The sequence below is a fragment of the Vulpes vulpes genome, chromosome 4, assembly GCF_048418805.1.
Source record: "Vulpes vulpes isolate BD-2025 chromosome 4, VulVul3, whole genome shotgun sequence".
NCBI classification, from domain to species: Eukaryota; Metazoa; Chordata; class Mammalia; order Carnivora; family Canidae; genus Vulpes; species Vulpes vulpes.
The window spans coordinates 126166565-126191708 of NC_132783.1; the positions used below are offsets into that span (position 1 = coordinate 126166565).

The 25144-nt window shown below is 37.0% G+C and overlaps 2 protein-coding genes across 3 annotated transcripts in view; one reads left to right on the forward strand and one right to left on the reverse strand.

Moving 5' to 3' along the window:
• Positions 1–25144, reverse strand: part of FBXO4 (F-box protein 4) — a 277900-nt gene that overhangs the window by 91387 nt on the left and 161369 nt on the right. The window lies entirely within an intron of this gene.
• The window catches only part of LOC140598683 (heterogeneous nuclear ribonucleoprotein A1-like), a 30133-nt gene continuing 29716 nt past the window's right edge, over positions 24728–25144 (forward strand). The window contains exon 1 of the mRNA XM_072756990.1: positions 24728–24847. The gene's annotated coding sequence lies outside the window, so the exon portion shown is untranslated. The remainder of the gene's footprint in view (positions 24848–25144) is intronic.

The following is a 25144-nucleotide window of genomic DNA, read 5'->3' on the forward strand; positions in this document are numbered from 1 at the left end:
GACAGGCAGGAACTGAAAGAATATGTAACCTCCAAACCAGCTCTGCAAGAAATTTTAAGGGGGACTCTTAAAACTCCCCTTTAAGAAGAAGTTCAGTGGAACAATCCACAAAAACAAGGACTGAATAGATATGATGACACTAAACTCATATCTATCAATAGTAACTCTGAACGTGAATGGGCTTAATGACCCCATCAAAAGGCGCAGGGTTTCAGACTGGATTAAAAAGCAGGACCCATCTATTTGCTGTCTACAAGAGACTCATTTTAGACAGAAGGACACCTACAACCTGAAAATAAAAGGTTGGAGAACCATTTACCATTCAAATGGTCCTCAAAAGAAAGCAGGGGTAGCCATCCTTATATCAGATAAATTAAAATTTACCCTGAAGACTATAGTGAGAGATGAAGAGGGACACTATCTCATACTCAAAGGATCTATCCAACAAGAAGACTTAACAATTCTCAATATATATGCCCCAAATGTGGGAGCTGCCAAATATTTAAACCAATTAATAACCAAACTGAAGAAATACTTTGATAATAATACACTTATACTTGGTGATTTCAATCTAGCTCTTTCTATACTAGATAGGTCTTCTAAGCACAACATATCCAAAGAAACGAGAGCTTTAAATGATACACTGGACCAGATGGATTTCACAGATATCTACAGAACTTTACATCCAAACTCAACTGAATACACATTCTTCTCAAGTGCACATGGAACTTTCTCCAGAATAGACCACATACTGGGTCACAAATCGGGTCTGAACCGATACCAAAAGATCGGGATAGTCCCCTGTATATTCTCAGACCATAATGCCTTGAAATTAGAACTTAATCACAACAAGAAGTTTGGAAGGACCACAAACACATGGAGGTTAAGGACCATCCTGCTAAAAGATGAAAAGGTCAACCAGGAAATTAAGGAAGAATTGAGAAGATTCATGGAAACTAATGAGAATGAAGATACAACCGTTCAAAATCTTTGGGACGCAGCAAAAGCAGTCCTGAGGGGGAAATACATCGCAATACAAGCATCCATTCAAAAACTGGAAAGAACTCAAATTCAAAAGCTCACCTTACACATAAAGGAACTAGAGAAAAAGCAACAAATGGACCCCACCCCCAGCAGAAGAAGACAGTTAATTAAAATTCGAGCAGAACTAAATGATATCGAGACCAAAAGAACTGTGGAACAGATCAACAGAACCAGGAGTTGGTTCTTTGAAAGAATTAATAAGATAGATAAACCATTAGCGAACCTTATTAAAAAGAAGAGAGAGAAGACTCAAATTAATAAAATCATGAATGAGAAAGGAGAGATCACTACCAACACCAAGGAAATACAAACGATTCTAAAAACATATTATGAACAGCTGTATGCCAATAAATTAGGAAATCTAGAAGAAATGGATGCATTCCTGGAAAGCCACAAACTACCAAAACTGGAGCAGGAAGAAATAGAAAACCTGAACAGGCCAATAACCAGGGAGGAAATTGAAGCAGTCATCAAAAACCTCCCGAGACACAAGACTCCAGGGCCAGATGGCTTCCCAGGGGAATTCTATCAAACGTTTAAAGAAGAAATCATACCTATTCTACTAAAGCTGTTTGGAAAGATAGAAAGAGATGGAGTACTGCCAAATTCGTTCTATGAGGCCAGCATCACCTTAATTCCGAAACCAGACAAAGACCCCACCAAAAAGGAGAATTACAGACCAATATCCCTGATGAACATGGATGCAAAAATTCTCAACAAGATACTAGCCAATAGGATCCAACAACACATTAAGAAAATTATTCACCATGACCAAGTAGGATTTATCCCTGGGACACAAGGCTGGTTCAACACTCGTAAAACCATCAATGTGATTCATCATATCAGCAAGAGAAAAACCAAGAACCATATGATCCTCTCATTGGATGCAGAGAAAGCATTTGACAAAATACAGCATCCATTCCTGATCAAAACACTTCAGAGTGTTGGGATAGAGGGAACTTTCCTCGACATCTTAAAAGCCATTTACGAAAAGCCCACAGCAAATATCATTCTCAATGGGGAAGCACTGGGAGCCTTTCCCCTAAGATCAGGAACAAGACAGGGATGTCCACTCTCACCACTGCTGTTCAACATAGTTCTGGAAGTCCTCGCCTCAGCAATCAGACAACAAAAAGACATTAAAGGCATTCAAATTGGCAAAGAAGAAGTCAAACTCTCCCTCTTCGCCGATGACATGATACTCTACATAGAAAACCCAAAAGCCTCCACCCCAAGATTGCTAGAACTCATACAGCAATTTGGTAGCGTGGCAGGATACAAAATCAATGCCCAGAAATCAATGGCATTTCTATACACTAACAATGAGACTGAAGAAAGAGAAATTAAGGAGTCAATCCCATTTACAATTGCACCCAAAAGCATAAGATACCTAGGAATAAACCTTACCAAGGAGGTGAAGGATCTATACCCTAAAAACTATAGAACACTTCTGAAAGAAATTGAGGAAGACACAAAGAGATGGAAAAATATTCCATGCTCATGGATTGGCAGAATTAATATTGTGAAAATGTCAATGTTACCCAGGGCAATTTACACGTTTAATGCAATCCCTATCAAAATACCATGGACTTTCTTCAGAGAGATAGAACAAATTATTTTAAGATTTGTGTGGAATCAGAAAAGACCCCGAATAGCCAGGGGAATTTTAAAAAAGAAAACCATAGCTGGGGGCATCACAATGCCAGATTTCAGGTTGTACTACAAAGCTGTGGTCATCAAGACAGTGTGGTACTGGCACAAAAATAGACACATAGATCAATGGAACAGAATAGAGAACCCAGAAGTGGACCCTGAAATGTATGGTCATTTAATATTCGATAAAGGAGGAAAGACTATCCATTGGAAGAAAGACAGTCTCTTCAATAAATGGTGTTGGGAAAATTGGACATCCACATGCAGAAGAATGAAACTGGACCACTCTCTTTCACCATACACAAAGATAAACTCAAAATGGATGAGAGATCTAAATGTGAGACAAGAGTCCATCAAAATCCTAGAGGAGAACACAGGCAACACCCTTTTTGAACTCGGCCACAGTAACTTCTTGCAAGATACATCCACGAAGGCAAAAGAAACAAAAGCAAAAATGAACTATTGGGACTTCATCAAGATAAGAAGCTTTTGCACAGCAAAGGATACAGTCAACAAAACTAAAAGACAACCTACAGAATGGGAGAGGATATTTGCAAACGACATATCAGATAAAGGGCTAGTTTCCAAAATCTATAAAGAACTTATTAAACTCAACACCAAAGAAACAAACAATCCAATCATGAAATGGGCAAAAGACATGAAGAGAAATCTCACAGAGGAAGACATGGACATGGCCAACATGCACATGAGAAAATGCTCTGCATCACTTGCCATCAGGGAAATACAAATCAAAACCACAATGAGATACCACCTCACACCAGTGAGAATGGGGAAAATTAACAAGGCAGGAAACAACAAATGTTGGAGAGGATGCGGAGAAAAGGGAACCCTCTTACACTGTTGGTGGGAATGTGAACTGGTGCAGCCACTCTGGAAAACTGTGTGGAGGTTCCTCAAAGAGTTAAAAATAGACCTGCCCTACGACCCAGCAATTGCACTGTTGGGGATTTACCCCAAAGATTCAGATGCAACGAAACGTCGGGACACCTGCACCCCGATGTTTCTATCAGCAATGGCCACAATAGCCAAACTGTGGAAGGAGCCTCGGTGTCCATCGAAAGATGAATGGATAAAGAAGATGTGGTTTATGTATACAATGGAATATTACTCAGCGATTAGAAACGACAAATACCCACCATTTGCTTCAACGTGGATGGAACTGGAGGGTATTATGCTGAGTGAAATAAGTCAATCGGAGAAGGACAAGCAGTGTATGTTCTCATTCATTTGGGGAATATAAATAATAGTGAAAGGGAATATAAAGGAAGGGAGAAGAAATGTTGGGAAATATCAGGAAGGGAGACAGAACATAAAGACTCCTAACTCGGGGAAACGAACTAGGGGTGGTGGAAGGGGGGAGGAGGGCGGGTGTTGGAGGGGAATGGGTGATGGGCACTGAGGTGGACACTTGACGGGATGAGCACTGGGTGTTTTTCTGTATGTTGGTAAATTGAACACCAATAAAAATTAATTAAAAAAAAATAAAATAAAATAAAAATAAAAATAAACTAAAATCTTAAAAAAAAAAAAATCTTAAAATAAAAAAATTACTGTTAGATTAATTTTGTGGCTACCCAGTTAGTTTTGTATGGGTTGTGTGAATAATCCGAGAATGTGGAGCAATACATTTAACGATAATATTTTAGCCAATATGTTTTCTAATAACTAGACTCTAAGTCATATATGCATCATCACTCAAATATAAACAAATTCCAGTCCTTTCACTAAAATAGACTATGGAGGGACGCCTGGGTGGCTCAGAGGTTGAGGTCTGCCTTCAGTTCAGGGCATGATTCCAGAGTTCCTGGATCGATCCCACATAGAATTCTACATAGAAGCCCATATTGGGCTCCCTGCAAGGAGTTTGCTTCTCCCTCTCCCCATGTCTCTGCCTTCTCTCTGTGTCTTTCATGAATAAATAAATAAAATCTTAAAAAAAAAGACCATGGTAATTTCCATAAATTCTAATGGACTATATCCTCCAACTGGTCAACTATTCTTGCAAGTCCCCTTACCTCTTGGGAGTAATACTCCATATGGAGCCCAGGTTAGCCCAGGGATTAAGGTGGCTGGAACTTAAATCCTGAGTTCTCTGCATTCCCATTTTAACTTCATATAATATGATTAAATACTGCTTCAAGAACCTCATGTAGAAAGGGTTATTATTACATAAATGGAGCTGTTGTGATTAATGAGGTGATATATTTATTTTAAGTAGTTGGTCTAGCTCCTGGCACATAGTATAATTCCTCAATCATTGCTGAACATTATAATGATTATTGAAGTAGATTCATTCTTCAATTGAAATAAGGAGTGAAATACAGCACTTAATTGCCTAAGGGTCACTCACTTTCCTGCCCCAAATTTCACAATGACAAAGGAGGCCTCCTTCTTTTCTTCTCTTCTTATATTGTTGATCCCCATGTGAAGCAGTGGAAGTGGATAGCAATCATCAGATAGATAAATCATGGCAGGCTTTTTGGAGCATTCTGAATGTTCATTCTAGAAATACAGCATGCCTCAGGAACAGATGTGAGATTTACATGGCACTGTCTTCACTTTTCTATTTCCCATGTTTTTCTTCTTCCAAGGGCCAAAGGCATCCTTGACTTAACCTGTGCTTTTCTTTTTTTTTTTTTTTCTTCCATAATATGCTATGTTTAGTCATAGCCAGCATTACCCTTTCATCTAAACCACGAAGCATGGCCAAAGAGATGATAGAAATAAAAGTGATTCACTAATGGGAAGCGAAGAGGAAAGCAAGTTCAACCTGTCATCCCTCCCATTTTTGTGGGAAAATATGGAAATAAAGTGTGGTCATATTGTACTTCTCTATTTAAGTATTGGAATTTAAGTTAAACTTGAATTAAAAATCATATTTTTCTGTTCCCCACTTCACTCTTTGTTATCTTATCAATGGTGAATGTTGACCACTGTCAGCCCCTATTACTGTAATACATATAATATACACTATCTTAATATACACTGTCTAGATTGATATATGGTCATCTCTCTCCTACTTCCTGAAATATATTTGAACAAAAGGAGGGGAAAAAATGACAGATGTATCAAAGTTCTGATAGGATGGTAATTGAGGATAATTTATTTAAAAGCTCTATTTACATAGAAGTCAGAAAAATTAATGGAAACCAGCAAAAGATAATGTACTTATTTGGGGAAAGAACAAAAAGAAGAGATCAGTTGGGGTGTTTTGGTTTTTATTTTTTAACTAATTGAATATCTGTGAGAGATAATATATGTTAAAAGATTCATTCCTACAAAAGATAGCAATCTAATCTTAAAGGTTCATAGCTGTGTCCTCCTTTGTGTTCCCACTGAACTACAGTCTCAGCTCTATTACTTATGACATTATCTAAGTGTCCCACTACTAAGCAAGTTCATCCAGAATAATTATCAGGCATTAATTATAAGTGTGCTCCTTTCACCAACTCAGGTAGAAAAGAGAATAAAATTTTTAAAAATCTTAGAAGTAAATACTCACTTTGTAAGTTTGACAAACAGTAAGGAGAAGTAAGAAGCAGAGAAAGGAACTAATAGGTATTAAGTATTTTAATTAGGCAACTATGCTAGATGTTTGTTAAATTTCCTTTCTATTGTTTGTTTACAATTATGATTTTTCACTCTAAAACTATTAGATGATCCCTCTGAATTCTGAGCAGTCTCATGGTGAGCTATTACACACCACACGCTACAGTATAACAACATATATTTTTACTAAGATTACATTGCCATTTTAAAATGGACAATGGAACCATTTCCTCCACAAGGGCAATGGACTTCCCTTCTTTAAGATAAGGATTGGCACTGGGCAGGCCCTTCCTGAACCTTAGAACCCAACTCTCTTTTTCAGTAAGTCTGGAAAGAAATTTATTATTCATTGATATGGGAGTTGAGAGATTCAGTCCCTTTCTATTTATCATTAAAACTCTATTAGGGGCTTCATCTCCCTTGTTCCAAGGGTTTTGCTCCCATCTTGCACGCCCTGGCAAAATGTTTTGTACACAGAGCTGTCATGTTGTTCTAGTAATGCATTTACATTACAGGAAACTGGCAACATTAAGTACTTACAGGGTAAGGAGACCAGAGAAAGGTTGCCAAAATATTCAGAGTTCAGTCAAAAGCCCAAGGGATAGTACAATAGGTGATGTTTTTCTAACTCTTTCTGTCTGCAGAAGATCAGAAGAGACTATTTGATTTTTTTCAAAGTAGCATTTTTAATAATGCTGCTTGAAAAAGCAGCCTACTTCTGCTGTAAGTTACAGGAAGAAATAAATTCCAGTTGACTCCAACAAGAAGTTGTGACTGGGTATGCTACAATGTATTTCTATCTTCAAAGAGAGCTGTAAGAGTAAAAAATGCTTTGCCTGAATTTAGTAAAACCTACTTCAATGGTTAGGGATTTATGTTCTGAGAGTTTTCAAAGGAAATGCATTCATTTTAGAGCAGTTGCTTGAAATGACTAATTTTCTGTTGCTTTTCCTAATTTCATTCTCATTTGATTTATCTGAGAGTTCAGGAGAAATGAACTATTCCACGTCAATTAATTTTCCAGATAATTATAGCAGAACTCTTTATTTTACTTTAAAGATTTCATTTATTTATTTGAGAGACAGAAAGAGAGAGCACAAGCAAGGGGGAGGGGGTTTAGAGGGAGAGGGACAAGCAGACTCCCCGTTTAGTGGAGAGAATGGTGTGAGGGCTCGATCCCAGGACCCTGAGATCATGACCTGAGCCAAGGTCAGATGTTAAACTGAGCCACTCCAGTACCCCACAGAACGATTTATTTTAATCACACTGGGAAAAATTTTAAACTTTATTTAAAAATTGTTAATGTGGATCAAGTTTATCATTTTAACCTGACACCTATTGGCTCTGCTGTCATACAGGGCAGTGATGTCTTGTCTTCTTCCCTGTATTCCTGGCACTCAGTTGCGATACATGGTACATCCAGCTACTCAGTCACAGCTCAGTGCCTGCTTTGCACTGGGGTAGCATGGCTAAACATGATCTCTCCCTTCAGTGAGTTTATATATTTAGAAGGCATTCAACACATATGTATTAAATTAGTGAATATTAATTAATAACACAAATTCCTCTGGGTTATTGTCTCTTCTTAGAGACATAAGAAGAATATCCATATTGCTACTTCCCAGCAATCCTTCTGTTATTTTGGAGTATCCCTAGGGGAGTCTTCCATGTACTTGGAAATAGGTCTGCTTATGTTCTCTTTTCTAATTGTTACTGATGTCAGACCAGTTCTAAGCACTGTTCTAATATATGTTAATTCACCTATGTTGTTGTCCTCATGACAAGAGGCCAAGTACAAGAGCTGCACAATAAAACGTGGAAGAAAAAACTTTCCTTCATCTTGATTTCTACTTGGTTCATTGATCCTAGAAACACCAATGTCTCAGGCAATTGCTCATGAAAACAGGGGATTTGGGTTCTGCTTTTAAACCCGTCCCTCCACAAGTGCTGATGAACAAGCTAGCAGGCCAGGAGTTTGGGGAGAGTTGCCATGTCATTCTCTTGCATTGTCCACCTCTCTTTTATCCCCACATACATTCATTCTGATTGTTCTGATTTTTCTGTCAATCAACTTGTGCATAGATATTGATGGGGTCCCACCAGCCAAAAAGAGAACTCCCATTTGTGTTGAACTAGTACAACTGTTAAACCATTTTGAGAGGGCTATTTCAAAATATACATTCATATCACTTTTTATTAACTGCTTTAATTAATCTTGGGATGGGAAGGCAGGTAACTAAGCAACCAAGCAATTGGTTTCCTGGGGCTGATGTAACATTAACACAAACTAGGGGACTGAAGACAATAGAAATTTATTTTCTCTCAGGTCAGGAGGCCAGAAGTTCGAATCAAAGTGTCAGCAATGTTGGTTTCTTCTTGGGAGTTTAGAGGAGAATCTCATGCTTCTCTTGTAGCTGCTGGTGATTGCTAGATTCTTAGCACTCAAATATCTGCCTCCATCAGGTGATGGTTTTTTTCTTTGTCTGTATCCCTGGGTCCAAACTTCTCTCTTCTTATAAAGACACCAATCATATGGAGTAAGGCCCACCTTAATCCTATATGATCTCATCTTAACTTGATTACATCTGCAAAGATCCTATTTCCAAATAAGGCCATATTCATAGATTTTTGGGTGGACATGAATTTTGCGAAGACATTATTTAATCCAGTATAGAAATGCTGTTTGTTAAATAGGAATAAAATGCTATCTGCTTGATAATGTCTAGAGACAATCCTTTCCACATCAAGAAGGCTATTTTCTTTTACTTCTGCATGGAAGCTCCATTGAGGTTGAAAGAAGATTAAACTTCAGAAAAGTCAAGTGTTATTATAAATTAGATGCCCTTCACCTTGCTAGGGCAAGTTTGGTGTCTGTCTAGTCTTATCTAGTCACAGTTTATGAGGCTCACTGATTTTGTAACTGACATTTGAATAAAGATTATCTGCTTGGCACACAGAATCTAAAAGATACCAATTCCTACTGCCTTCTTTCTGTTGTGTTTAATGTTGTGCCATGTAATCTTCCATTTGAGCGTTGAGTGTTTTTTTCTTTTTATTTCTAACCTTTGAAATACCCTTTTTTAAAAATTAAAACTAGGAAAACTATTAAGCAAAGTATGGATATTAAAATTATTAATTTTGTTATATGAAGTATAGACTTTTATAGAATACATTACTTTAAGAATGAATACTTATATTAGATATATTAAGCATATAAATGGAATTTAATTTTATCTTTGAATCAGATACAATGGGCACAGTAGATCTAGCACAGATATAGAAGCTAGAATGATAATATTACATTTTTATTTCCACAGCAAACCCATGGAATTATCCTGATTAAGCACATAATTTGTTTAATCTATATTTTTATTTGCATCTTATGACTCTATTATTCAGTACCTAAGATGTACCTAAATTTACCATTTAGTGTCAAATTAACATCTGTCATAAACTACCCAAGAAAACTAGGTGTATGAAACAGAGTTATCCTGATAGCTGAATGAGGGAGTATTTGGCTTAACCAAATTTAATTAATATAAATGCCACACAATGTTTGATTTGCAAGGAAATACAATACAATGAGATACAGAGCACAATACAGCCCAAATGTGGGGGAAGAGCTTCTTCCAGCTATAAGTGTAACCATCACTTAATGCTCCTGTATATCATTCAGAGATTGAGGATGCAGGCAAAGGGGAACCTTCTTACACTGTTGGAGGGAATGCAAACTGGTATAGCCCCTTTGGAAAACAGTATGGAGCTTCCTTAAAAAGTTAAAAATAGAACTACTCTGATCCAGCAATTTCACTACTAGGTATTTGCCCAAAGGATACAAAAATACTAATATAAAGGGATACAATGCACCCCTATATTTATAGCAACTTTATCAACAATAGCGAAATTATGGAAAGAACCCAAAATGTCCATTGACTGATGAATGGGTAAAGAAGAAGTAGAGCCATAACAAAGAATGAAATCTTGCCATTTGCAATGATGTGGATGGAGCTAGAGAGTATTATGCTAAGTGAAGTAAGTCAGTCAGAGAAAGACAAATACCATATGGTTTCATTCATATGTGAAATTTAAGAAACAAAACATATCAACATAGGGAAAAAAGAAAGGGAGGCAAACCAGAAACAGTCTCTTAACTATAGAGAACAAATCGAGGATTATTGGAGGGGAGGTCAGTGGGGGGTAGGTTAAGCTGGTGATGGGGATTGATGAGGACACTTGTGATGAGCACTAGGTATTGTATGTAAGTAATGAATCACTAAATTCTACACCTGAGACTAATATTATACTTTATGTTAACTAACTGAAATTGAAATACAAAGTTGAAAAAAAACAATTATTTGGAGAGCTGGTTGGTTATAGTTTGCATTATGAGCTTATTGCTATTCTGTAAAAATATTAGTAATTAATACTATATATAGTACTTAACCACATGCTAGTCAATAATTATGCATTTTACAAATATTAGCTCATTTAATCTGTTCAATAATTTTATTAATGTAAATACAATAATTATCTCTATTTTAGAGATGAGAAAACTAGGCACTGATGTACTAAGTGACTTGTCTGAAGTCACGAGCTGAGAAGTGGCAAAGTCAGGATTTGAAGCCATGTAGGCTGGTTCTGGAAGTCATGCTCCCACTCCTGTTCTACATTGCCGTGTTGAGGGATGGGGGTGGGGTCTCTGCATATTTGAAATCACACTCTATAGAATATGAACGAGCAGTGTGTTCTGTTGATCTAGTTGGCAGTTGAAGACTAGTTGGCAGTCACTAGCATATTGACAAGATAGTGTGAAAATTATTTAGGGAGTAATGAAATAACATAGCTGGAATTCATATTTTACTCACTTAGTCACCCAGTCTTCATGAAGCAGTTTCTAGGTCCTAGGCACACTCTTATGTATCACTGATAAAATGATAAGTGAAATACAGCTCCTGCTCATGGTAGAGGGGCACAAGCATGTAATAACTACAACACAGACCATCTGTTAGGGCTCAAAAGCACAGCATTGTCAGAGGAAATCATCTTGCCATGATGCCTCTGAATTGGTCACAACTTGATACAATCAAACTCCTTAGAAGCCAAGCAATATATGTTAATGCAGTTCCTGGACTTTGTTGCAGGACATTCTGAATGTTAACTCATTCATTTAAATAATTGTTCTGAAAAACCTGCCAGCTCATCTGAGAGCTAGAGACGTGTATGATATGACTTAGAGTCTGAGAAATGCTTGCTTGCATTTATGTACCTTGCCTAAGCATATCTAATGTAGGCAACTCATACTTTGTTGATCAATGGCAGGAGTTTAGCATTTCCTCAGAAGCCACGCCTTTACAATTTGGGACAAGAGGGTGGCTCAACGGTTGAGCATCTGCCTTCGGCCAGGACGTAATCCTGGGGTTCAGGGATTGAGTCCCATATCGGGCTCCTTCATGGAGCCTGCTTCTCCTCCCTCTGCCTATTTCTCTGCCTCTCTCTGTGTGTCTCATGAATAAATAAAGTCTTTAAAAAATATATAAAATTTGGGACAAGAATTAATGTAGGATTACCAATTAGGGATTTTTTTTTGCCTCAATGATTTATTATTAACCAGGGCTTATCAGGAGTGGGTCAATGCACTAAACACTTTGTATGCATCATCTCATTTAATCTTCACAGCTTCCCAATGAGCTAAGTATTCATAATTATCTGTATTTTACAAAGGAGAAACTGAGATTTAAAGTTTCCCTGTGGAGTGGTTCATAGGAAGCGGTAAAGTCAGGACTCAATTCTAGCTCTATCAAAGTGTGAGTCTCATACATGTCCTTAACTGCCATGTTGTCCTGCCTCTGGTTCATTCAAAGAGCACCACTGAAGAGTTTCACCACTCTTGGCACCTATAAAGTGGAGCCTTCAGAGTACAGTGTAGAGACAGGTGCTTCCACAGTTCTCAATTATAAACAATAAAGCCTTCCATATCCAATGGCTATTCTCCCTTCCACTTGTGATATTTGAACCTTTGAACAGTGTTTAACAGTGCAGATGAGTGTGCTTGCATTAATCCCATCAGTCTAACAAATGTCTTGTCTTGAATAAAGTTAAGACCTCAGCATGGAATATATCTGGGCCCTCTAGCCCGCCAGGAAGCCAGCCGGCCTAATAACATTATTGCTAGCTATTGTTTCATTTGAAGGTCACCACTGTCAATTCAGAAGTGAAAGTAGGACAGAGGAGAATATAGAAGACAGGATAGGTGGATGTTTATTTACAAGTAGAACTGCTACATTAGCTCAGAAGAACTTGAAGTTGTTAGTGAAGTCATAAGTTTTAAGCTATCATCTAAAAGTTGTTCTATTTTCTGAGAAAGACAATTTAGTAAGGCATAATTTATAGACTATCAAGTTTTCAGTGAATGCATAATATCAATTTAAAGTAAAACTTTTATGTAGAGATTATGTTTAAAAGGACATTAAATTGAGCAAAGGCCATTATTAAAAGTATCAAGGTGATAAAATACCTCTGTGAGATACATGGAGACTGTACTTAAATATTCATCCAGTCATTCTTTCCAAATATTATTAGACATTTCATTAATATAGTAGCAATAAAAATAATAAATAATATGAAATTTTAAAAAAATATGGTTTGTGGATTTTAAGATAGACCTTAAAATGTTTCTTTTACTTAAAATTAAAAGGAATTAAGGGGCTGTACTGAAAGTCAGTTACCATGATAAAAATTAGTATCCAAACTTGAGTCAATCAATTAACTTGTCTAAGCCCCCATTTCCTCATCTGTAAAGTGAGATGTTGAAATACAAAACTTCTAAAGTCTTTTCAGCTATAAAATCTTATGCTTCATTCATTATCTGCTTACGATAAAATTAGTCTTTCTAGAATTAATTTCAAGAAGCCAAGTAGTCAGAGAAATTTTATAGGCAATGAATATGAATATATACATGACTTGAAAGAGAACTGAACTGTGAACATATTGAGAGGAGAGGAGAGGAGATGAAAGGAGAAAGTAGAGATTCTAGTATGAAGAAAGAACATAGGCTACAGGATGTTGCCTCTAGACTGGAGACTGACCTGTGGACAATAGGAAGTTACTAGAAATTTGTGAGCTGATGACTAACAGTTGCACTATCTGGGTTTCATGCAAAGGAATAAAGACTGTTGAAGAATTGACCAATCTGAAGTGTTTGGGGAACTGTTTAGTTAATCATTTAACTTTTTGAACACTAGGAAGGCAGGAAAGGAAGGAAGGAAGGAAGGAAGGAAGGAAGGAAGGAAGGCAAGCAAAAGGGAGGGAGGAGATTTTGAAGGAGAAAATATTCAGATAGATGAAATAACCATTCTACGTATCTACTGGAGCTATCCACAGAGTTTATTCCCATGTGTAATCATGCCTGGAGGCCAGTAACACTGTGGATAGGAATACATAATTTCATGGCTAGATAACCTTTCACACCCTATAGAAGATGTCTATAAAATATATCTAAACTCTCTTAATAACAGTATCCTTTTCTGTAAAGTGAGGATAATAGTACATCCCTTTTAGTATTGCCATGAGATTTAAATAAAATAATACCGTAAAGTATACAGCTAGTACTTGATATGTGCCCAATAAAATCTATCAATAACAACAATAATAACTAATGTTATTATTACTAGTAAAATATCATCACTGCTTGAGCAAATTTTAAATATGACAAATAACAAGGGTATCCAAAAGCCAAATCTGAGTAGAGGGTGCTTGGTGTTGAGCCCAATTTTCCTTGAAATGAGTAGTCGGGAGCTGAGGAAGTTTTCCTTGAAATAAGTGACATTGGGTGGGTAATAAATTCAGATTTAAATAGGTGATTTTAGAAATAGGACAAACCAAAGCTCAAGGGTTATATTGGTCAGTGCATCACCTGAAATCAATGTCTCCTTAATAACTTTTGTACATTCAAAATTTGAGCCACCTATCTTTCAGCATGTTGAGAAACACTGGTGTAATGAAAAGAAAATTGTATTAAAGTTAGGAGTTTTGTGAAATTTGCTTCTCTGGGCTTAAGTTTTTGAAAACATTAGTTGTATGGTCCTTTGAGTTCCTGAGGGCTATGGTCTTCTGACCCAAATCATTGATGTATCTTTCTAAAACTAAAATTGGCTTGGAGAATTCACCCCTAACAGAGCAAACCAAGGTCCTGATACTTAATATAAACGTGAATAAATTTAAAAGAAACAGCATGATCCTATGCAAAACTACGGTAAAATAAATAGCCAAAAAAAGAAAGAATGGAAAATACAGAAAGAAGTCATTAATATAGGGGTGCCTGGGTGGTTCAGTTGGTTAAGCGTCTGCCTTCGGCTCAGGTCATGCTCCTGGTGTCCTGGGATCTGGCTCCATATCAGGTTCCCTGCTCAGTGGGGAGTCTGCTTCTCCCTTTGCCCCTCTGCTTCCTCCTGCTTGTGCTCTCTCTCCCTCTCTTGCTTACTCATGCTTTCTTTCTCTCACAAATAAATAAGAAAATCTTAAAAAAAGAAATCCATTAATACAATTCAAAGACCTTTTTTTTTTCAAAGACCTTTTTTTTAATATAGCCACACCGCTGTTCATATATAAAGAAGCAGACAGACATTACAAAGAACTCTGAGAATATAGTAGACAAAAATTGTTTAAAAAAATCGGCTGATGAGCTCCCTGTCACCAGTAGACATCAAAATAAAAGAACCAGTGGTGAATACTGATTCCAATGAAATATGGAGCTGATCTAAACAGTGGTAGGAAAATGTACACAGATTATAAATTCGATAAGCCCAGAGAATGCAAAAATAATGTAGTGATAAATACACATTAAAAGGTTTAAGTCTCGTCTTACTGGAAATTAATAAATACTATCTAAAGTTGATATATCAAGAAACAGAACTTTATATACTCTCTATAAAATTCATAATATAACTGCCAGGGAATAAAACTCATGATTGATATAATAATATCAGAATATAGGAATCTATATTCTGATAACAGAGAATATACATTTTACAGCTCCCTTTCCCCACAAATAAATATGGAATACTTTTTCTGATTATAATGCATCAAAAGTAGAGAATATCATAGATACCAAAAAATTCCAAGGACATTTTCCACCCTGCAAAAACAAAGTAAAACAAAACAAAACAGAATTTATCCCCAAAGAAAGGAAAATATCCCTATGGTCCTTTCTCTTTAGAAGATCTGAAAGAAAATGTAAGCTTAATAAAGTACACATCAAAAATGAGTGACAAAATACAGAATGAGTTATTTTTTAAAAAAGGAGACTACATATTTCCTTATTATTAAAATCTTACATTATTGTTGTACATTTGTTAGAACTGATGAGTCAATATTGATACATTATTACTAAAGTCTATCGTTTACACCAGGGTTCACTCTTCTTCGTGTTGTACAGTTCTGTGGGTTTTGACAAATGTAGAATGTCATGTATCTACCATTATAGTGTCATATAGAATAGTTTCACTATTCTAAAAGTGCTCTATGTTCCACCTTTTCTTCTTTCCCAAATACCCCTCAGCCCCTGGCAGCCACTGCCTTTCTTACTGTCTCTATAGTTTTGCCTTTTCCAAAATGTCATATAGTTGAAATTTTACAGTATGTAGCCTTTTCATATTGGCTTCTGTCACTTAGTAATATGCATTTAAGTTTCCTCCGAGGGTTGATATCTCATGTCTGTTTAGCACTGACTAATATTCTGTTGTCTGGGTATTTATTCAGTTTACTTATTCATTTACATATTGAAGAACATCTGGTTGTTTTCAAGTTTTGGCAATTATGAATAAAGCTGCTATAAATATTCTTGTACTCGTTTTTATGTGGACATAATTCTCCAACTTATTTGGGTAAATTTGAATAGTACAATTTCTGGGCCATATAGTAATAGTATGTTTTGTAAGAAACTTCCAAATTGTGTTCCAAAGCAGCTGTACCATTTTGTGTCCTCACCAGCAATGAATGAGAGTTCCTGTTGCTCACCCCTTGTCATCATTTGGTGTTGTCAGTGTTTTGAATTTTAGCCATTCTAATAGGTGTGTAGTACTATCTTGTTGTTTTAATCTGCATTTCCTAATAACATACAACTACTGAATATCTTTTATATTGTTATTTGCCATGTACATCTTCTTTGATGAGGTGTCTCTTCAGATATTTTATCCATTTTATAATTCATCTGTTCCTTTTTGTTTCTGTTTGTTTCTAGGAAAATTCATGATCTTCTATGCTGACCTCATTGGTTGCTTTCAAAGGTGTCCCTCTCTCTTTTAATTGTCCTCAAGTCACTTAGAATAATATCTTCAATAAGTTTGTCCTGTAGGAAAACAACTGCCAGGAAGAAATTCATCTCTGAAGAAAGGCATGGGGTTTGGGGAATACACCAGTAAGATTTTTCATTTTATAATCTGCTCTATTAATTGATTCCCCCAAATGCATATACTTATTTTTAGTTTTCAAGTAAATAGATAAGTTAAAAATCAAAACTGATGTGATGACAAAAAAAAAACATATTAATTTTAAGAATCCACTGGCAGAAAACCTTATTCTATTCTAATGTGATTTCTCATGTACTGTTTACTTTGTCAAATGTTGCCAAACGTATTATAAAAGAGAAAATAAATAACTAAAAATCAAAAGAAAAATCACATCAGCAGAATTTGAAGAGAAAATGATAATTTAAAAATACAGAGGTAGAAGATTTATGTAATATACAGTGAGCTTTCTATTCAGCCTCTCACCTGAACCCTCAGACAGTCAAGCTGACTTCTAGCAGCTGACCACATGGAAGTCTTTTGATGGCCCACTAAGTCTGGAAAAACATGGGAGAAGATATTACAGAAGAGGATGTTTTATCAGTTCCTGGTTTCAGTCCTAACAAATTATTGGCTAAGGTAAAAATAAAACAGTTTTCATTCATAGTGAATTAAACAATCTGTGTATTTCATAGAACATAATTAAAGAATATAACTAAAGAGGCATTTTAACCCAACCAGGAGTTCTCAATGTTGTCCATGACTGCATGTTGGTCTAGCTTTTCCTTGAATCAAGATCCAGGGTAGAAATGAAAATATCTCTTCACTTGGGGACTGTAGACAATGCTCCTGGGCATAAGCTAGGGTATACATGTTCCTGGTTAGTTGCTTTTAAACTTCCAGAATGACAAACCAAAAGATAAGTAGAAGGCACAATTCCAGATTACTGCTGAGGAAACAATTTCTCTTCTTGTCCCTCTATTTGTCTAATTTTAAGAACCAAACATGCAAAAAAAAAAAAAAAAAGAAAGAAAGAAAGAAAGAAAGAAAGAGAAAAGAAAAAGAAAGAAAAAGAAAAAGAAAAAAAAGAAACAAACATGCAAACAAACAACTACAACAAACTCCCAAAACTTCCCATGACCTGTATGTATCTGTCAACAATCTTATCATGGAAGAAAAGAGAGGATAGCTTAGAACTCCACCATTTTAGAGGACTAAAAGAAGAAAACACTATGTTCCTTCTTGGAAAGTTCCTTTCCAAATATCTTAAGAGTAAGTCCAAATAAAATGCATGTTGTTTGCTTTTTAGCAGAAAGCCTCTACCAAAATATTGCATGTAATGGTAGGATTGCTTCTCCTTCATTTTTAATCAAAGAAATAACTATAACTAATGTTCTGACCTAGTTATGCCAAGGCCTTATTATTTTTAGATTAGGGAGAAAGTTCCAAATGAAGTCGTTTCAGTGATGCAGCTTGGCTACTGGCCCTATCTCCTTAAGATTCAATTCAGCCTTTCTCTGAAAATTTCACCCTCCCTTATATTCCTCTGCTCTGAGATTCAAGTCTGGTTGGATTTTGTGCCTGCTTTCATAAAGCAATTCCTAAAGTTTGTGGAAGGATTTGGAAAAGTGCCTTTAAGTCGGAGTTCTGTGTTAGGGAAGCAAAGTGAAATATTATTCAATTCAACAAATAGTTTTTATGTAAGGAAAAAATGCTTCAAATACCCTGTAACATTCTTTGCATATTATCTTATACAGGAAAGTGGAACTATAGCCATTTCTGTTTCTAAATAATATGGCCTGAGATCTGCCCACTTGTCTCTTTTCATGATTGACATTAACTATCATTACAGTGAATTGCCTAAACCATTATGTGTCCTCTATTCAGGCCACCCCACAGTGTAGAGTAAGATTCTCTCCGACTCCATCAGTGGCTTAGAAATGTTAGAACACTCCATCAGAGGCTTAGAAATAGTAGGCTCTTTGATAGGCATGTTGGTGATGAGTCCATTAAGCATCATGATCTCAGGGTCCTAGGATGGAGCCCTATCTCACCCTGCATTGAGCCCCTATTTACTTGAGTTCCCCACTCAGCAGGGAGTCTGCTTGTCCCTCTGTCCCTGCACCTGCCTGTGCTCTTTCTCTCTCAGATAAATAAAAATTAAAAAAAAAAAAAGAAGTATTCGGGTCTTTTGACACAGAAATGACACTTCTGTTGATTTTTCCTGAATAAGTCATCTTATGTGTAGAAAGAAAGAAATAAAAAACCAATATATAGAAAGATATTAATCACAGCAGTAGGGGGTCCCTGGGTGGCTCAGCAGTTTGGCACCTGCCTTTGGCCCAGGGTGTGATGCTGAAAATGATTTCATTTTTCAGGATCTCTTTTCTCTATTAACTCCTTCATCTATTCCTAATAGCTATAAATAATTTCTAGGTTCTTGTCTGTCCTCCAGTTTCTCAGGAAGGAAGACAGACATTTACCTGGAGTCCCAGGATGGAGTCCCACATCGGGCTCCCTGCATGGGGCCTGCCTCTCCCTCTGCCTGTCTCTGCCTCTCTATCTGTATCTCTCATGAATAAATAAATAAAATCTCTGAAAAAAGATAAAAAAATAATGGTCACAATTTTGTAAAAAAAAATCACAGCAGTATTTATAATAATGAAAACTTAAAATAAACTTAATGTCCAAGAATCAGGAAAAGGTTAAGAAAAACTCCCACATTTAAATTTTATAACCATTAAAATGTTGGTTTATCAAACATCTCAATTGTTATGGATAATAATTACTTCATGATTAATTATTAGATCTATGTTAAAATATATAAGCATGAAAAAAGGAGAAGTTAAGTAAGTTTCCCACAGCGAAAGCTTGGGTTCTCAAATCAGGTTTCCCTATTTTCAATTCAAGCTCTTTTTCTTCCTGCATTGATTACATAATATACATTGTTACATAATGTACTACATGTTGTGTAAGACTGTATCCATGTGCAAGACACACTGCTGGAATTAAAAGTGGGGGAAAAAAGAAGCATGATTTCTAGTCTCCATGAACTTAGGACCTAATAGAAAAAAACAGGACACAGAAAAACTGTCTAAGGGTACAGGTCACATTTAGAATGCCAAGTCAGTAGTACAGACTGAAATGCTATAAAAGTTGAGAGGAAAGAAGATTAGCTGTGAGCAGAGGCGATTGTAGGATGATCTGGGTTTCAGGGAAGGAATTGGGGGAGGGAGGATGGTGCTGTGGCTGCAGTGGGAAAGACAGTGAATCAAAAAGCCTGAATGACACCAAACCAGCTTCAATTCTCTCTTCAATCTGTGTGAAGATTCACTCATCCTATTGTAATATAAACTCTCCAGTGAGAAGTATGTAAACGTGTGAAATTTGTAGCTTTTTGTTTTGGGTTTTCTGTGTGTGTGTGTCGGGGGTGGGGGAGGCTTATCACAACAAATTACAGTTATTGCACATCTTTCTCCTTCATTATCTACGATGATGAGTTTCCTCCATGGAGTAATTTACTCAATCTGCCACATATGTGTGGGCCTCTGATGAGCCCAACACTGGCACTGGCATGGCACTGAGCACACAAAGCCTACCAAGACACTGTTCACGGCCCTGAAAGTGCCTACTTTGAAGAGGAGAGACTACATATAAAATGCTAACAATTTTTTCCATAATTATGGAGATGAAAACTCAGCAATTTATGAAGTAAAAGAGAAGCACCTATCTCTGCATAAATGGGGATATGGTATAAAAAGGAGCTAGTTGGGGGACCTGGGTGGCTCAGTGGTTGAGCATCTGCCTTTGGCTCAGGTCGTGATCCTGGGGTCCTGGGATCGAGTTCCGCATCAGGCTCACCACAGGGAACCTACTTTTCCCTCTGCCTATGTATCTCTCTGCCCCTCTCATGAATAAACAAAATATTTTTAAAAATAAAAATAAATAAATAAAAGGAGCTAGTTAAGGATAAATTGAAATTACCAAGCAAGGAAGAGAAGACAGTCCACTTCAGGCAGAGGGGGCTACATGGCCAAAGTTAAGGGTGCAAGGAAAGGCCAGTGTGCTGGTAATTGCTAGCAATTTTGGATATCATAGGTAAAAAGCAAAAGGGACATGAAGTTAGGGAGATAAGAAATAACAGATTAAATTGGGTTTTATAAGCTGTTTTCAAAAACTTGAACTTTAATCTGTACAGACAATGGAGGGACACAAGAGTTTAAATCACAGGCATAATCAGGGAAATACAAATCAAAACCACAATGAGATACCACCTCACACCAGTGAGAATGGGGAAAATTAACAAGGCAGGAAACAACAAATGTTGGAGAGGATGCGGAGTAAAGGGAACCCTCTTACACTGTTGGTGGGACTGTGAACTGGTGCAGCCACTCTGGAAAACTGTGTGGAGGTTCCTCAAAGAGTTAAAAATAGACCTGCCCTACGACCCAGCAATTGCACTGTTGGGGATTTACCCCAAAGATTCAGATGCAATGAAATGCCGGGACACCTGCACCCTGATGTTTCTATCAGCAATGGCCACAATAGCCAAACTGTGGAAGGAGCCTCGGTGTCCATCGAAAGATGAATGGATAAAGAAGCTGTGGTTTATGTATACAATGGAATATTCCTCAGCAATTAGAAACGACAAATACCCACCATTTGCTTCAACGTGGATGGAACTGGAGGGTATTATGCTGAGTGAAATAAGTCAATCGGAGAAGGACAAACAGTGTATGTTCTCATTCATTTGGGGAATATGAATAATAGTGAAAGGGAATATAAAGGAAGGGAAAAGAAATGTTGGGAAATATCAGGAAGGGAGACAGAACATAAAGACTCCTAACTCGGGGAAACGAACTAGGGGTGGTGGAAGGGGAGGAGGGTGGGTGTTGGAGGGGAATGGGTGATGGGCACTGAGGTGGACACTTGACGGGATGAGCACTGGGTGTTTTTCTGTATGTTGGTAAATTGAACACCAATAAAAATTAATTAAAAAATAAATAAATAAATAAACCACAGGCATAGGTAGTGTAATGAGTAACAGCTATATTATACAGCACTCCACTATAAGTTGTTAAGTACACAAAACATTTTGTCAGATTTTTTGGAAGATATTTTTAAAAAAACAATATGAACATTATCAACTTTATGCAAATTTCTGTGTCAATGCCTTAACTTTTGCCTCATTAATGGGAAATTGAGGAGAAATTTAGGAAAGCATGATTTAATGTCCTCAATATGACAGATGATTTCTGTTTACATTATACCAATATTTGGGTTTGACTTGTTTATGTCATAGGAGGACTATAACCCAGAAAGCAACTGTAAAGGTCTATGGGATATTGTTCAACTGCTTATCTAGGAAAGGAAGGGTGAATATGTCCCTATAGGATGAAGATACTCTTTGGGGATATAATTTAAAAAGGGCCAAATTTTTTTTCAAATTATGTGAACATTTCTTTATATTTAACAAAAAAATCAAATAAAAAACACATATGAAAAAAATCTTTGGGGATACCTGGGTGGCTCAGTGGTTTAGCACCTGTCTTCGGCCCAGGGCGTGATCCTGGAGAACCGGGATCAAGTCCCATGTTGGGCTCCCTGCATCGAGCCTGCTTCTCCCTCTGTCTGTGTCTCTGCTTCTCTCTATATATCTCTCTCATGAATTAATAAATAAAATCTTAAAAAAAACTTTGCATATTTTTGCTTCATTCTTAGCTTTTAAAATTTTTACTTACAAATCAAGAAATGTATTTTCTTAAAAACTATGACTAGTCCAGTTGCCTGGTCTTGGGACTAGGAATTACAAACTGAGTCCTGTTCCTATAGCTGATTTTCTGTGTAGTATTATAAGAAGCTTTTCTGTGACTCAGGTCCTGTTAGAATTAGATCTGGAATTGTCTGGGTTTCTTGATGAAAAGATGGAGAAATTTCCACACTTCTTAAATGCCATCTATATTAGAGGTATGAAAGCCCTGGAATCAAAGAATAGAATTTAAGGATGGGACTTCACACATTATCTAAGTCAATATTCCCTCTTGATCATTTATCTAAGGTCCAGCTCACCAATGCTCTATGAATAGTTATACTGAGTTTGCAGAAGACCTAGATTGGGGTAGTTGGTGTAGGTGGGAAGCAAGGATCACACAGGTAAAAGGCAGCTCCAAGAAAGTGTTAGAAAAGGAAGCATTCTGGCAGCCAGGATGGCTCAGTGGTTTAGCACTGCCTTCAGCCTAGGGTGTGATCCTGGAGAACCGGGATCGAGTCCCCCATCGAGTCCCCCATCAGGCTCCCTGCATTGAGCCTGCTTTTCCCTCTGCCTGTGTCTCTGCCTCTCTGTGTGTGTGTCTCTCATGAATAAATAAATAAAATCTTAGGAAAAAAAACCACTAATCCTGTAACAGGGTTTAAAAAAAAGAAAAAGAAAAAGGGGGCATTCTGAAGGCCATAGACCTTGAATGAAGATGGTTCCTTATGGGATGGGGAAAAAGGACAACTTTTCAGGTGTGATGTTAATGTCACCTCTAGACTCTGCCTGCTAGGTGTTACTCAAGTTAGTTATCATGTCACTCCTACCTACGGTAGGACTCAAAATCCCTATCATTTAAACTTTTAAAAAAAAGTTTAACTGGTAATGATAGCAACATGGCATGATTAGTTTTAATCCCTATTCTCTGCCCATCAGAAATTACTACCTAGGCATGGCTCATTTCCTTACTAAGCCCAGACTCAGCCTTAGAATTTGTCACAGTCTAGTACTCTGAGCAGCCAGTGCCAATGGACTAGACTTAGCCCATCAGATACAATTTCTTTGCCATCCCCAGACTGGAATTAAAGGTATGTATATTGGTTCCAAAAGTTCTGTTACACTGGAAAGCTGGTGTGATATTCTTGTTTAATACATTCCTTTTAGTTGAATACTCAATTTTCACTTAAGCCTACCTAGACAAGTATTTATTTCTGCAGTTGGCTGAGAGATGGTGTCAAATGCTTTATTTGGTATCCTAGCTCTGAAAGCTCTTATTCCAATAAGCTGACTTTCTTTGGTGTTATTTTTCCCTGTGCTAATTACTTTTATCATCCTACCCACAGGGAGGCAGATTATTAACAGTGGTATATAAATTTTTAAAAACTTCAATTTGTAAAATAAGTAATAAAATCCATGCCTTTTCCCCTGGGTTTCTACAAGGTGCCTAGTTAAATATGGCCTGTACGAGTTTTGGTTTCCTTATTTGGTTATAGAGGGCAGAGACCTTGTTTTTCATGATTCAACCTGCATATTTATGACTCCTGCCACAGGGTGCTTTTGTGAATCCTCCACATAATTTTGGGTAAGATGAATTTGCACCCCCCCTCCATATTTGGTTGCTGAAGCTCTCTCTGTGTGGCTGCCATACGTTCCTGTACGACTGTAGGTAGAGGAATGGTGGTTCATTTATTTAATAAACAAATGTCTACTGAATGCCCACTATAAGATAGGCTTTATACTAGAGACCATGTTTGTTGTGGTTGGTCAAATAGAAATGATTCCTAGCTTCATGGAACACAGGATTCAGTGGAAGAAACAAGCAATAAACAGAGATATATTACATACTACCATAGTGAGACAAACACTTCGAAGGACAAGAACATAAGAATTATAAACGTGTGTCTAGAGAATCCATTTATACTGAGTGATGGAAGAAGACACCAATGAAGAAGTAACCTTGAAATGGAAACCTGAGGATAAGCAGTTAGTCATGAGGAGTGAGAAAAAGTGTTCCAGACAGAGGGAGAAGTGTGAGTGTAGTCCCTGAGGTGACATTTGATGTGAACAATGACCCCAGGTCCCCTGTAAGGGCCTAATCTGGCTCTCAAATAGCCACAGTAGCTTTGGCAGACAAATACAAATTCCAGTCCAGAAAAGAAGGAGGCCACCTTCTGAGCAGGGTCTCATATAAGAAAGATTTTTCATTTCACCTGGGGTGAGATATGCCTATTAATTGATTTATGGAGGTCTCATAGCAATATATAAGGGCCAGGAATGAGGCTTTATATTCATGGTAAAAATTTAAACATTTGGGACTGCCATTTGGGAAGATATGCAGTGTAAAGGCCAAAGTCAAGACTGGAATGTTGGCTCCCTCATGTCCTCTTACAGTTTGGTATCCTTGCTGCTGTAGGTCAAATGATTTTCCATCACTCTAGCCTTTGGGAACTAAGGTGCCAGATTCTCTGAAGAGAGCATTGTCCCAATAAAGGAAAATCATGAAGGCACTGGATATTTTAACTGTGGAACATAAGAAAGAACGGAGGTAATGTTGTGTTTTGTTTTTTCTCTCAATTTGCTTTACTTTTTAGACCAGATAGTTTGGACACTGAAAGTTATGTTTTTGTACTTCTTTTGTGGCATTTTGACTACCACAAAAGAGCCAGAAAAACTATTCCAGAGCCAGAAAAACTAAAGTATAAATAAATCCAGACAGGCTCTTAGAAGCAGTTAAATTAGTCCTATATTTAAAATTTTTTTTCTTTTCTAAGTAACTATTACTTGAGTCGAAACATAGCTTACCAGATCTGCCTCATGTGAAAATTTTCTGAAACAAAATATT